Source organism: Grammomys surdaster, unplaced genomic scaffold (assembly GCF_004785775.1).
Source record: "Grammomys surdaster isolate TR1022 unplaced genomic scaffold, NIH_TR_1.0 166, whole genome shotgun sequence".
NCBI lineage: Eukaryota > Metazoa > Chordata > Mammalia > Rodentia > Muridae > Grammomys > Grammomys surdaster.
In genome coordinates this window covers 12,207,774-12,220,063 of record NW_021604614.1, presented here as the reverse complement: position 1 = coordinate 12,220,063, position 12,290 = coordinate 12,207,774, and the positions used below count along the sequence as shown (strand labels likewise).

At 50.6% G+C, this 12,290-nt stretch overlaps 1 protein-coding gene across 3 annotated transcripts in view; it reads right to left on the bottom strand.

Moving 5' to 3' along the window:
• Positions 1-12,290, bottom strand: part of Pitpnm2 (phosphatidylinositol transfer protein membrane associated 2) — a 132,167-nt gene that overhangs the window by 95,522 nt on the left and 24,355 nt on the right. For 2 of the 3 annotated variants that reach the window (XM_028765864.1, XM_028765872.1), the window contains exons 1-2: positions 5,264-5,351; positions 2,789-2,887 (exon numbers count right to left, since the gene is read on the bottom strand). The gene's annotated coding sequence lies outside the window, so the exon portion shown is untranslated. Of the gene's footprint in view, positions 1-2,788; positions 2,888-5,263; positions 5,352-12,290 lie in introns of those variants that run through there. The other variant, XM_028765863.1, reaches the window with a different exon arrangement.

Here is a 12,290-nt window from a genome sequence, read left to right as displayed (position 1 = left end):
ACCATCAGGAGCCTCAGGGTGGTGTTTTTATTCTGTGCCAGTATGCCAGTTAGCCCTTTCCACTTTGTCCTTGCCTGTTCTGGGCTGTGATGTGGTCTAGACCCAAGGGAATAAACTAGCCAACTCTTTCCTGTGGGGACAAGACTGCTCACAAGGAGAAGTGAGAACTGCGGCTCCAGAGGCTCAGCTGCCCAGGTAACAACAGCCTAGGTCCTAACTTCAGCTCAGGTCCAGAGCAAGGTCTGGAGTTTATGCCTGTTACTGCTGTGCTCTGAGGCCCTACCCAGGCCCTCTTCCTCTGGAGGAGACAGTGACCTTGCTGAGACCTGTCACAGAGACAATGGCAGGAAGTACCCCACCCAGCCTGAGTCTACACCAGGATGTCGGAAAGAAGCCAAGAAGGCCTGATCCAGGAGACCCTTCTTGGTGCATTCCAACCTCAAGAACACCTAGGTGACGCCAAGGCTAAGTCACTCAAAATGAAGCACGTTCAACTTGCTGAGGACAAATGGTTTCCCCAGCTGAGACCCTCTTTAGAGCAGACTCTCTATAATGCCCTGTCTTTGGTCTAGGAGAATGCAGAAGATACCAGGTTGCTGAGAAACAAGCCAGTTGTCCTGCCCGGCCCTCCAGCCCACCACCCTTCTGGAAGGAAAGAGCTCAGAGTTCCTTTGGAGAAAGAAGCTTCTCTAAAAATAAACTCTGTTTGTTGGGCCCTTCCTTCCTCGCCCTGGCAGAGAACAGGGGAGCATTCCTGTTCACAGCACCTCTGACAGGGCTGCTCTCCACCTAGAGACTTGCTCTCTGCTCAGTGTTCTGTGCCCATCATGTGACTACAAACTCCCAGGACAGCTCAGAGGCCCAGTGTGAGCAAATGTAATTGTCCCATTCAGGCCTGTTGTTCTTCAGATCTGGGTTTGCAGGACAGGCTGAGGGAGCAGGAGAGGTAAAGAGTCTCACCCATTAAAGGGCCCTCAGCCTGATGGCACACAGACACACAAATGCTTCGGAGCTTACAGTGACAACAGTATTATCAGAGGTATGGCAGTATGCTGGGACAATATGAAAAGGAGGGATGGGTTAGTATGGGCTGGGGGCTTACAAGGAAGTACTTGAAATAGGCTCAGAAAAGAAGATATGAAGTTGGCAAACAAGTGGGTAGAGGAGACGTCAGGACATGGGTACAGCCCAGAATGCACCAGGAGGCAAACTGCTCACACAGGACCTCTGCCTGCTTTGTTCACACTGCATCCCTGGCACCTGGAATAGTAGTAACCCCTCTTCTGCGTTTACAGGCTGGCACAACGTGTAATGTACACCAAGGACTTGATAAACGCTTGCAGGGTACGGGAGTGACGCAGGGAAACACTGAGGACCCGGGGTGAGATGGACAGGCTGTGAGGCTGTCACCTCTGCAAACTTACTCATGGCAGCTGCTAAGCAGGAAAGAACCCCTTCCTGTGAGAAAGGAAACAGGAAGTAGAGGCCCCAAGCCAAAGCAGAGGCAGGGTCTCTCTGAGCACCAGGGGATGACATCAACATTCAGGTTCTGTGGGGCAGGGTTCTCTGGGGACTCTGCCTCATGTTGGAGGCCAACTCTACTAGCACATGGCAACCAAGGGGCTCAGACCTGACCACAGAAGCCATGGGCGGGGGCTGTGTGCTCTGAAGTCACTGTTTCCATAGCTCCTCCTGTACAGAGACACCTTAGAAAGTGAAGTAAAAACAAAACAAAGAAAACAAAAAACATAGCATACCACACTCTCCTTAGCACTTGGAGGCCTTTTCTTGGCAAGTGAAGAAAATGAGCAATTAGAGAAAAGAACAGCCCTGGGTGCCAGCCTGCAAGCAGAAGCCAGAGGCAGCCCTGTCAGCCCTGTGCCCTGGGAGTTTTCCAGTGAGGAAGGGGCTCAGAGGGAAGGAACCAAGAGCAAGTCCAGGCTGGACGCAAAGTCCCAGGAATCACATTTGGAAATCTGAATTGTGTGCTCCGGGTCAGAAGTTGGAACAGATCCTAAGCCTGCTGCTGGCCAGCTATGCGACTGAGTCTAACACCTGAGGCTTCGACTCCCTCAAGATGGTGGTCCAGTGGCCACATGGAGGCTGGGACCAGTAAGCCTCTCTCCCCTCACAGCTGTCTTCCCTAGAAGGAATGTGCAGCAGCTGCAGTCCCAAAGCTCAAGCCTTCTGACGAGTGTCCAGAACGCAGAGTCCGTGGGAAGTCAGGGAGGAGGGCAAAGTTAGCTCACCACCTGGACAATCCACTAGAGGCTCAAGCAGGAGGTCAGAGGAGACGCTGTCTATGAAACGAACCGGACAAGGGGCAGAGAGGGTTCAGAAGGACAGAGCCTGAGAGAACACATGGACACCAGTTTCTGGGTTCCTGCTGCAGCTTGTGGGCAACAGGGTAAGCAAGCAGCCCAGTCTTGGTTCTCCACAGAGGCCAGAAGGTCACTGGGGTCCCAGATCCCAGAAAGACGGTCCCTACAATCAAAACTCCTACTTTGCCCCCTGTCTGTCATCTGGAGCAGAGAGCCCAGATAGAACCTTGAGAACAAATAGCAAAGAACCCCTTGGTGTGCTCTGTATGGATGTGGGGGATGACAGCTGTTTCCAGAGACAGAATACCTTCCTAATCAATGAAGTTATTTGCACTTAATCAATGGGTGGCTGTCTACCACAGCAATCAGACAGGTTTTTAAGGGAAGAAAGAAATGGCAAAGGTTCACAGTCCACGGACTTGAAAGGCTGGCAGGAAAGCGGGCACGGCCCAACAGCTGGTCTTTACCTGTAGATGTAAGCAGCTCTGTCAATGTCTCCACCATAGGAGGAATGAGCAGTGTGTCCACAGAAGGGAGTCAGGAACCAGGACACGCGTGCCAGCATCCTGCAGGGAAAACCCGAAGGTAGAGGAGATGAGCCGTCTGAGTTCCTCATCCCACTCTGCCAACCAGTAAGGAGACTGGCAGAGCCACCTCAGCCTGAGCAATATCAGACTCAAAGCCTTAGTGGAGCAAGGGGGCCGAAGGGTGTGGACGACAGGAAGGTATCCATTTTACAAAGCCTGATGTATGCGTTCAGGGAAGGGGCGCTATCTCAGAACCAGGGATGGATATGCCTGCTAACCGCTCACTCCCAGAAAAACTACACAGGAAGTGAGGCTGATGACCCCACACAGGTGCCTGCTTCTACATGACCAGGTCTCTTGGCTTCCAGCCTAATGGTTTCGCTCAGGACCCTGTTAGGATTAGAGGGCATAGTGTTGAGGGTGAGGTAAGGACAACTGGAAAACTAGCAAAGCAGGAAGGAGTCGAGAGACACTTGGCTGGACACTTGGTTGGAAGATGCAGGCAGCCTCCAGTCTTGCCACTGAGCCTCTAACTTCCTTCATCTAGACACAGAAGAAACAGATACCCACTTCTGTCAAGTACCCACAGGCCAGAGCTGAGCTCACAAAACAAGATAAGAATGATTAGAGAACTGGGCCAGGGGATGGTGGTGCATGCCTTTAAGCCCAGCACTCTGAAGGTAGAAAGAGGTTTATTTCTGTGAGTTTGAGGCTAGCCTGGTCTATAGAGCAAGTTCCAGGACAGCCAAGGCTACATAGAGAAACCTTGTCTTGAAAAACCAACCAAACAGATAAAAAGATAAAAATAAGAAAGTTAGAGAAATAGGTTTTCATGGAGTCCCAGTCACCCATAAGTACCAAAGAAGCTACACTGCTCAGCCCAGGGCTGTCACAAGAACTGAGACATGCCCAGGTCCACATCACACTTCAACACTAGTCCTTATCTATCAAACACACTTAGGAGCCCATTCCCTGCACCTGTACCTGTGTACTGGAAACAGGCAGCTATCTAGGAACCCCTCCAGTGACATGCCCTGCAGTTCCCCAGCAAGTTACAGACACTGAAATATTCCAGGAACCAGTGACCAAGTTCAGGCCAGTCTCACGTCAAAGGCTGAGGCCAGGCACCAGGACCAGTAAGACACTAGTTGTGGGTGCACAAGGGTGAGCAGTCCCGACAGACGGAAGTGTAAAACCCAAAGGCTGGTTAATGGAGGATCAGGATGACAAAGTGATCAACTGCCGTGAGCAGCACAGCCAGCAAGAGTCAGAGGAGAGAAAGAGGGAATGGGGCCTTGCCGAGAGCCAGTGATGCAGAGCAGTGGGAGGTGTGGCTGGAGGGAACAGCGGCTCTTCACACGCCGCCCACACGGCTCCTCCTACACCCTAGGGAACACCATGGTGAGGGAGCAAGCAACTTTTGGGGGCTGGCTTTCAGAGACAGCCTCCTTGGCAGTCCTGTCTCTGACCCCTGAGCCAACAGAATACCCCAGATTCTCCATAGCCCAGTGTAGGCCGATGCTCAGGCTGCCCAGTTCCCTCTACATGCGCCTGGTGCCGCAGCTCACCAAGCTCCACGCAACTATACCGTCCCGGTTCTTAAGCTTCCACCGCCACCCCTCTCAAGAGCTACGAGGTCATCATGTAAAGTCCCCACATTGTTGAGCGTTTGTCATGCATGCTAACACCGCCATGGTGGTGAGCCAGTTTTGTCAGGCAAGTCCCTCTATTCTACATGACTCCCCCTGGGTGAAAAGGACAATGGTGACTACCCAGCAGAGACTGAGGGGAAGGAAGCACCCTGGGACAAAAAAAGCAAAGAGGGGTGCAGTGTGACTGACCCCACTGGAGATCTGAGATGCACGCAGCACCAGGTTAAGTAGCAGGCCTCACAGACAATCACTTGTGGTACAGAACTCTGAGTGTTCAGAGCTCTGTCAGAAGGAGACAAAAATATGTCACTGGTCAACCCAAGTTCCCTCCAAAGACCTAGAACACACACAGGGTGAACTGGAGCACCCCCTTGCTGAAATCTGGTGCATGCCTGCTCCACATATGTGTAGCCATGACCCCGGGAGCCCCAGTCAACACTCAAACACAGTGTGTGTGCTATTCCTAGTATCAAGAAGAAAACATTTTGCTACCTTAAGTTTTAAAGTTAAATCTCTAGAATGCCCTTCGAAGACGTGGAGAATTGCAGGGGAAAGGAGACAGTAAACCGAAACCAAACCTGCCTGAGAGACAAGGATGGCAAGAGTCGGAATTGCTTTCCTCAAAAGTTTTCTGAACCCCGGTGCTGTTTCAGTGGAAGGGAATTGGTAAGCGGATCTGTTTCTCTATACGGTTTCCATTAATAGAATATCAGTCTCTCCTCAGCCCCACTAAATAAATGTCAAACAAACACTTAAAGAATACCGGCTTGATGGGGTGCCAAGTAGCTCCCTTGCCCAGACGTCCGCGTGCCTCAAGCTGGCCCCGGCTGGAAGTAGCTACGAGTGGGTAGTGAGACCGAAGCCAGTGCTGCTGTCTCCACCCCCGTTGACATGGAGACTGAGGCAGGTGGCTGCAGAATGGGTAGAGAGGATGGCACACGCGGCAGGTGGCTCCAAAGCAAACCGTCCAGGGCCTTGGAATGCCGCGGGGGGAAGCAGGGTCACTTAATTTTTCAGAATTTACATATACCTTACAATGGCACAAAGCTCACCCTTTGAAAGCATCCAGCCATTATCATCAGTGCTTATTAGTCTATTCACAAGGTGGCACAGCCATCACACTATCTTAATCTGCAACCCTTGTGTCCCGATTTAAAGAAACCCAGTACCCATGAGAGTCACCGCTCAATCACTCTTCCCCACCCCACCCCACCCCACCCCCAGCCCCTGGGGACCACTAATTTGCCTTCTGTCTGTGCTGATTTGCCTGTTTTAGACAGTTTGCATCAGTGTGGTCCTTTCACGTCTGGATTCTTCTTCTAGGGTTGTGTTCTCAGAGACCATGGCATGTGGCAATATGCTATTCTTTTTATGTCTTAAATTTTTTTAAAGATTTATTTTATTTATATAAGGACACTAGCTGTCTTCAGACATACTAGAAGAGGGCGACAGATCCCATTACAGATGGTTGTGAGCCACCCTGTGGTTGCTGGGAATTGAACTCAGGACCTCTGGAAGAGCAGTCAATGCTTTTAACCGCTGAGCCATCATCTCTCCAGCCCAATGTCTTAATTTTTAATGTAATTTTGCGGTGCCTGTGACTGAGCCCAAAGCCTCATCACTGTCAGGGAAACACTCTGCCTCTGAGCCATATTCCCAGCTTCCTTCACTCCATGTTATAATGAACAACATTCTGCTGATTGGGGAGAACACGCTTTCCTTCTCTGTGCATCTGCCATTTGACATCTGGACGGCACTGGCAATTAAGGAACCGCTGCTGTGAGCACTCATGGACAAGTTTTTGTAGGGACCAGTTTCTAATCTTTCTTAATCTTTAAATAAAATATAAAATTAAGTTTGCTCATTTGTTGTTGCACTGGGCATTAAACCTAGAGCCTCATGCACGACAGGCAGATGCTAACCACAGGCTATATCCCCAGGCCAATGTTGGTTACTTAATTTACACCAAGGAATAAATACAAGGGTACTGGGTGAGCTCTGAGTTCTTCTCTTGCCCCTGAAGAACCTCCTTCCTCTGCCCAGAGGCTGCTTCTGTGATGACAACGCCTGGGAAGAAGCAGGCGAACAAATCAGGCCAGAGAGAGTAAGTATACTACACGGGGCAAAGTATGAGTCCCACATGGGTACTCTAGTCGGGGATGCACTTAGCTTAGAAGCAGTAGGCCAAGCTGCTTGCTCACTCTCCCTCGTCCCCTCTCCCCCACTCTGGGAGATGCTGTAGACAGATGGGCTCTGAAGTCTACCACATCCAGGTTCTAAGGCCTCAGGTGAGGTGCTGAGACTCTCTGGGACTTGGTTTTCTTATCTGAGGGAATGGCCACTAGTACAGACGTCAGGAATCTTCAAGAATAAGTCTGTGGGAACCACCACTTAGCACCTTGCTGGGCACATACTGTAGCTACCTTCACTTCCTCATACACATGGACACACACCAGACCCTGATGTGAGGGCCCAGCACACAGCCACTTCTGGGCAGGGGGTCCAGATAGTCAGGAGGCTGAGCATTACACCCAGTTCCTTAACTGGATGCCCAGTTCCACACATACCATCCCAGTTGTATGCCTACCTCTCACCCCCTTGGGACAGGATCTCAGTATGTAACGCTGGCTAGCCTGGAACTCATTATGTAGATGAAGCTAGCCACTAACTCACAGAACTCATCCTGCTTCTCCCGCCTGAGTGCTGAGATGAAAGGCAGGCACACCATGCCACAGCTCTCTTTTGAGGGCTGAGTCTCTGTGTTCTCCATGAGACTGGTTCCTGGCTTTCCACCATGCCACCTCTACCCCTACCTGAGGCCAGGAAGCAGCTGCCTCTGGAATCTCATGTCTGGGTAGGTTGGCTGAGCATCTCACTGCTCGGCTCTCACAGACAACCGACTCTCCTGTACCCACTCATCCCCAATGCTGCTCTTCCTCAGGCCCAGTGTGCTGCAGGCAGTGGGGACTCTCAAGACCTTCAGAGTGGAGAGCCCTCAGGTGCGCGCAGAAACATGAGCACGGGGCCGCTGGGAACCACGAGGAACTCTTCTCTCAACTGGTAGATGGTGAATGCGGAGCTGAAGCATGATCCCAGGAGCCGGGAAAGCACAGCCAGGGAAAAGCAATGTTTCCTTGAGAGTGCAAGAGTTCATGGGGGAAAAGCCCAGTACACGCACACACACACACACACACACACACAGAGGAACGCATAGCAAAAGAAATAAATTCTTAGCCTGCAGCAGTTGGTAGCATTATGTAAAATCCCAAGCCCACAAAAATATCATTTGGATGATAAAAAGTTAAATTTAGCTAAGTACAGAGTGACTAATACTATGAGGGAGAGGCAGCACCCCCAGCTGCCTGGAGCTGATTCAGCTGGCTTTTAGAAACTTCTGACAAGTAACCAGGGCCCGGTGGAGCACAGAATAACAGATTATGTAATGAGAGGCACAGCCTGCAGCAACACAGAACAGTGCCAGTGGGAGACGGTGGCGTCTTCAGGGGAAGCACTGGGCCCGGCCTGAGAAGAGCCACCAGGACCCTCTGAGAGGGCCGACTCAGAGGCATTCGTCAGCCAGCAGTGCCAGCTTTTGAACAGCTCTGCAAAGACCTTTCCCAGAGTGGTCACGACAGACTGCTACTTGGATAGCCTTCAAGAAGCCAGGACCTTGTGATGTTCCCTTTTTTTTTTTTTTTTGAATGGCCCTTTGACCTGTTGTGACCAGTAGGGTGGGCTGGAAGTAACACTGGGCCAGGTTTGAACCTCCATCTTGAGAAGCCTAACTAAAAACTGAAGGCAGGTACGCAAACAAGTGTGTGTCCACCTAAATTCATGGCAGCACTCTGCCCAACAGCTAGAAGCTGGTCCAGATAAGTAAAATATGGTCATCAATTCAGAGCACATTCATCGTAAAAAGGATTCCTTTAAAAAAGGAATTCAGATACATCCTACAATACCTGAAAATATTCTGCCAACTGAATTAAGCTGATCACAAGAGGATAAATATCATCCATTATAGGAGATAACCAGGGCAGTCAGACAGGCAGAGACAGTCAGGAGAACTGGGGGGTCTCGAGCCCGAAAGGAAGGGAGTAGGGAGGCAGATGTGATGCATGAGTTTTAGTTTCCCATGAGACTGTTCCATGGGGGAATGAGTGCTCAGTAATAAGAACATACTTTAGTCCCACTGTGCCGCACACTTTAGAATAGTTCAGTGCTCAGTTGCATGTTTTATATGCATTACCACAATAGAATAAAAATAAGAAAAGAAGGAGGGAGCAGGAGAGGCAGCTCTGGCCTAGATCCGGCTGACTTTGTGCTCTGGGGGTAGCAACAGCCACTTGGGAAACCAGTTCCCTGAAGGTCACTGAGCTGGGAGAAGCCTGCCCCAGATATAGGAAGCGGATGCATGCAGGGGGCCCCTGCTGGTGCTGCCAAGCACTAGCATGGTCACTCTGTCACAAGAGTTGTGCCACTTGGAAGTGGGGCTTCCAGCTCTAGCTAAGCTGTTACAGCTGACACCAGAGTACAGAGGTGTGACAGTTGCCAAGTCCTGCCCAGATTGCCACCTCAGAAGCAAACACGAGAGGCTAGCGTATGAGAGCTTTGGGCCACTGTTAGGTAGCAACAGACAACTGGCGTGGTGTAGCTGAGGGGTTTGCAGAAAACTCTGTTCCTAACAGGAGACTAGGGTGGACCTTTTGTCCTCTTCAGAACTCATGAGTCACAGAGAGGAGCCCAGGCCTTCGTGAGGCTTGGGAAGAGACTGACTTTCCACGCTCGGCATCCCAGCGGGCTGGGCGCTGGAATGAGGCCGGTGCTGAGGTCTCACAGCTGCACTGAAGCTCAGAGCTCTCTAGTGACCTGGTGGAGCAGCCAGGCCACCCGCTGACTAGCTCCAGTGCTCCGTTGTCCCGTGTTGCACTGTCCAGAGTGGGGACTTGAACATGGTTGAAGTGTGACACTGGTGGGACTTCCTGTGTACACGGGCGGTCCTTAGTGTGGGTCTGGGACTCTGTGTCAATCAGCTCTGTCTGTGCCTCGGTTTCCCCATCTTGTGTGTGTGAATGTGACCCCACTCATTCCCACCTCTCACGGTGCTACAGTTCTAACAGAAGGAAGTGTGGATTCGTGATCCAGAGCCCAAGCTGACTGACTCCAGGTGAGACCTTTCATGTGACTCACTTCATGGAAACCAGATCCAGCTCGATGATAAAAATGAGTGACAACCAAGCTAGGCATGGGGACAAATGTCTGGAATGCTGCTAGCATGTCTGTCTCTCTCTCTCTCTGCCTCTCTCTCTGTCCCTCTGTCTCTCTTCCCCCCCACACACATAAGACTAGGAAGTTGATTGTTACCTATATTGATAATCCAGAGTTCAGACACAGAACAACTGGACACTTGGTAATCATACTAAAAGCACATGTTAGAACCTTTGTCGTGATCTTCACTACTCCCTGGTTCCAAAACACTTATAGCCTATGTTCACTCCATGAGACGACAGCCAACAGGGAAAAGAACATCTGCACCAAGACCCCTAGTTGAGTGAGGGTAATCTGCACACTTAGCTGTGTGCTTCTTGGTAAATAATACAAAGAGGGAACCAAGCTGGCCCCCAGAGCTCGGGCACACTGGAAAGCAGTGGCTCATGAGAAGCAAGCCTTGTGTTGGTGAAGAGCTGAGGGAAATACGGTGCCTCTTAGGGATAGGTGTCTCCTCAGTATCTGGGAAGGAATAGCCAGAGGCCACGCCTGCCTGAAGCCTTCCAGGTGACAGGGGTGGCTTTGCAGCCCTGCCTGACTGGCTCTCAGGAGCTCCTCATAGTTATTCTTCACCCTTGCTAGTGTCAACACAGCAGCACTGTGGTAATGATGGGAAATATTTACATACCTCACCACTGATGGGTTGTTTGGACCATCTGGCTACTGGATGTGTTAAGTATTTGTCAAACACATGGCCCTTCCACGAACACTGTGCTGGAGGCCGGACCATAGAGACTGAAATGGCAGCCTATCACTCTCTACCATGGAGAAGAAGAGAGGCCATCTCCTATTTATGTCTCCATGGCTTGTGCCCATGGGCAGCCTCAGTCACCTGCAGCTTGAGAGCAGGGCCCCAGGGAGGTGGCTTCTACCCCTGATGTGAGTGAGCTCAGTGTTCATGACAGTCAAGTTCCAGCTGAGGGCCTCTTCAGTTGTCAAGTGCTCCAGATGAGGTTTCATGCGGTCAGCCAGCAGAATGACTGCAGGGGATGGCTGGGCATTCTCAGAGCAAATCAGTTCAGTTGTCTATGCTGACAACAGTTAGTGTCACTTTCCAACATGGCTCAGGCGTTACAGCCGCAGCCAGTGGAGGATGGGAGCCTCGCCTTGCCCAGTGGGAATTTCTTTGCTCTGTCCACGTCTCTGCCAAGTTCTAACTCCATTCTGGACCCGCAGAGATTTTTTTTTTCTGGGTTGACGTCATTTTTTTCTCCTTCTTCTTCTTTTTAAGTTTAGGGTGTTGGGTGGGTTGTTTTATTATTATTTTCTTAATTTTAGTAAAGGCAAAAAAGTTCTTTTCAGTGCCTGTTCTAAAGTAGCAATTTTCTTAATGAGAAGCGCATGCTTGCCACCCACATGAGGAGGCTGTGTCAGCGCTCATCACAGTGCCCCGTGAATGTGGCAAGCCATGTCACCTCCCTGACAGGTGCTGAGTCAAGGGGAGCTGCTGGCCGTGCGCTGCATGGCCAGCCGGGGCTTACTTCAGGCACTGGCATGGGCTTCCCTGGGGTGTACTAGCAGGGGAGGCCCGGCCATGCTTCTTCACATATGAGCTCAAAGCAAAACTTGTTCCACCTACAATCTCAAGTGATCCTCCATGAAGCTAGATGTGGTGTTAGCTGCCCGCAGTCGCAGCACTCGGGAGGCCGAGACAATAGAGGTCAAGGCCAGCCAGGGCTGCACAGTGATTTCCCAGCCAGCCTAAGCTACTTAGTGAGACAGTGTCTCAAACAGAACAACATAAGAACATAAGAAAATGAAGGAAATCGCTATTTGAAGGAGAGAGAGAGAATAAACTTCTCCAGGGCTGATTCTGCCCTTCAGGGGCAGTTGGAAAACAGTGGGCAGAGTCTTTGACTCATTCTGGAAACAGTCATTCCAGAACATCCAGAAGTAATAATAGTCTTAACCGTCTATCATAAAATAAGTCCTAGGCATGGCAGCTCATGCCTGTATTCCCAGCACTCAGAGGTAGAGACAAGAAGATCTCAAGTTTAAGGCCAGTCTGAGAGAGATAGTCCCAGGCTAACCTGGGAAAGAGCAACACCCTGTCCCAAAAATAAACAGGCCAGATGGTGGTGGTGCACACCTTTGATCCCAGGCTGAGACAGGCAGATCACTGAGTTTGAGGCCAGCCTGGTCTACATAGTGAGTTCCAGGACAGCCTGAGCTACACGGAAAAAAACCTGTCTCAGGTGAGAAAGAAAGAAAGAAAGAGAGAGAGAGAGAGAGAGAGAGAGAGAGAGAGAGAGAGAGAGAGAAAGAAAGAAAGAAAGAAAGAAAGAAAGAAAGAAAGAAAGAAAAGAAAGGAAAGAAACTAACAGGCCAGGCGGTGGTGGCGCATGCCTTTAATCCCAGCACTTGGGAGGCAGAGGCAGGTGGATTTCTGAGTTCGAGGCCAGCTTGGTCTACAGAGTGAGTTCCAGGACAGCCAGGGCTACACAGAGAAACCCTGTCTCGAAAAACAAAACAAAAAACGAAAGAAAGAAAGAAAGAAAGAAAGAAAGAAAGAAAGAAAGAAAGAA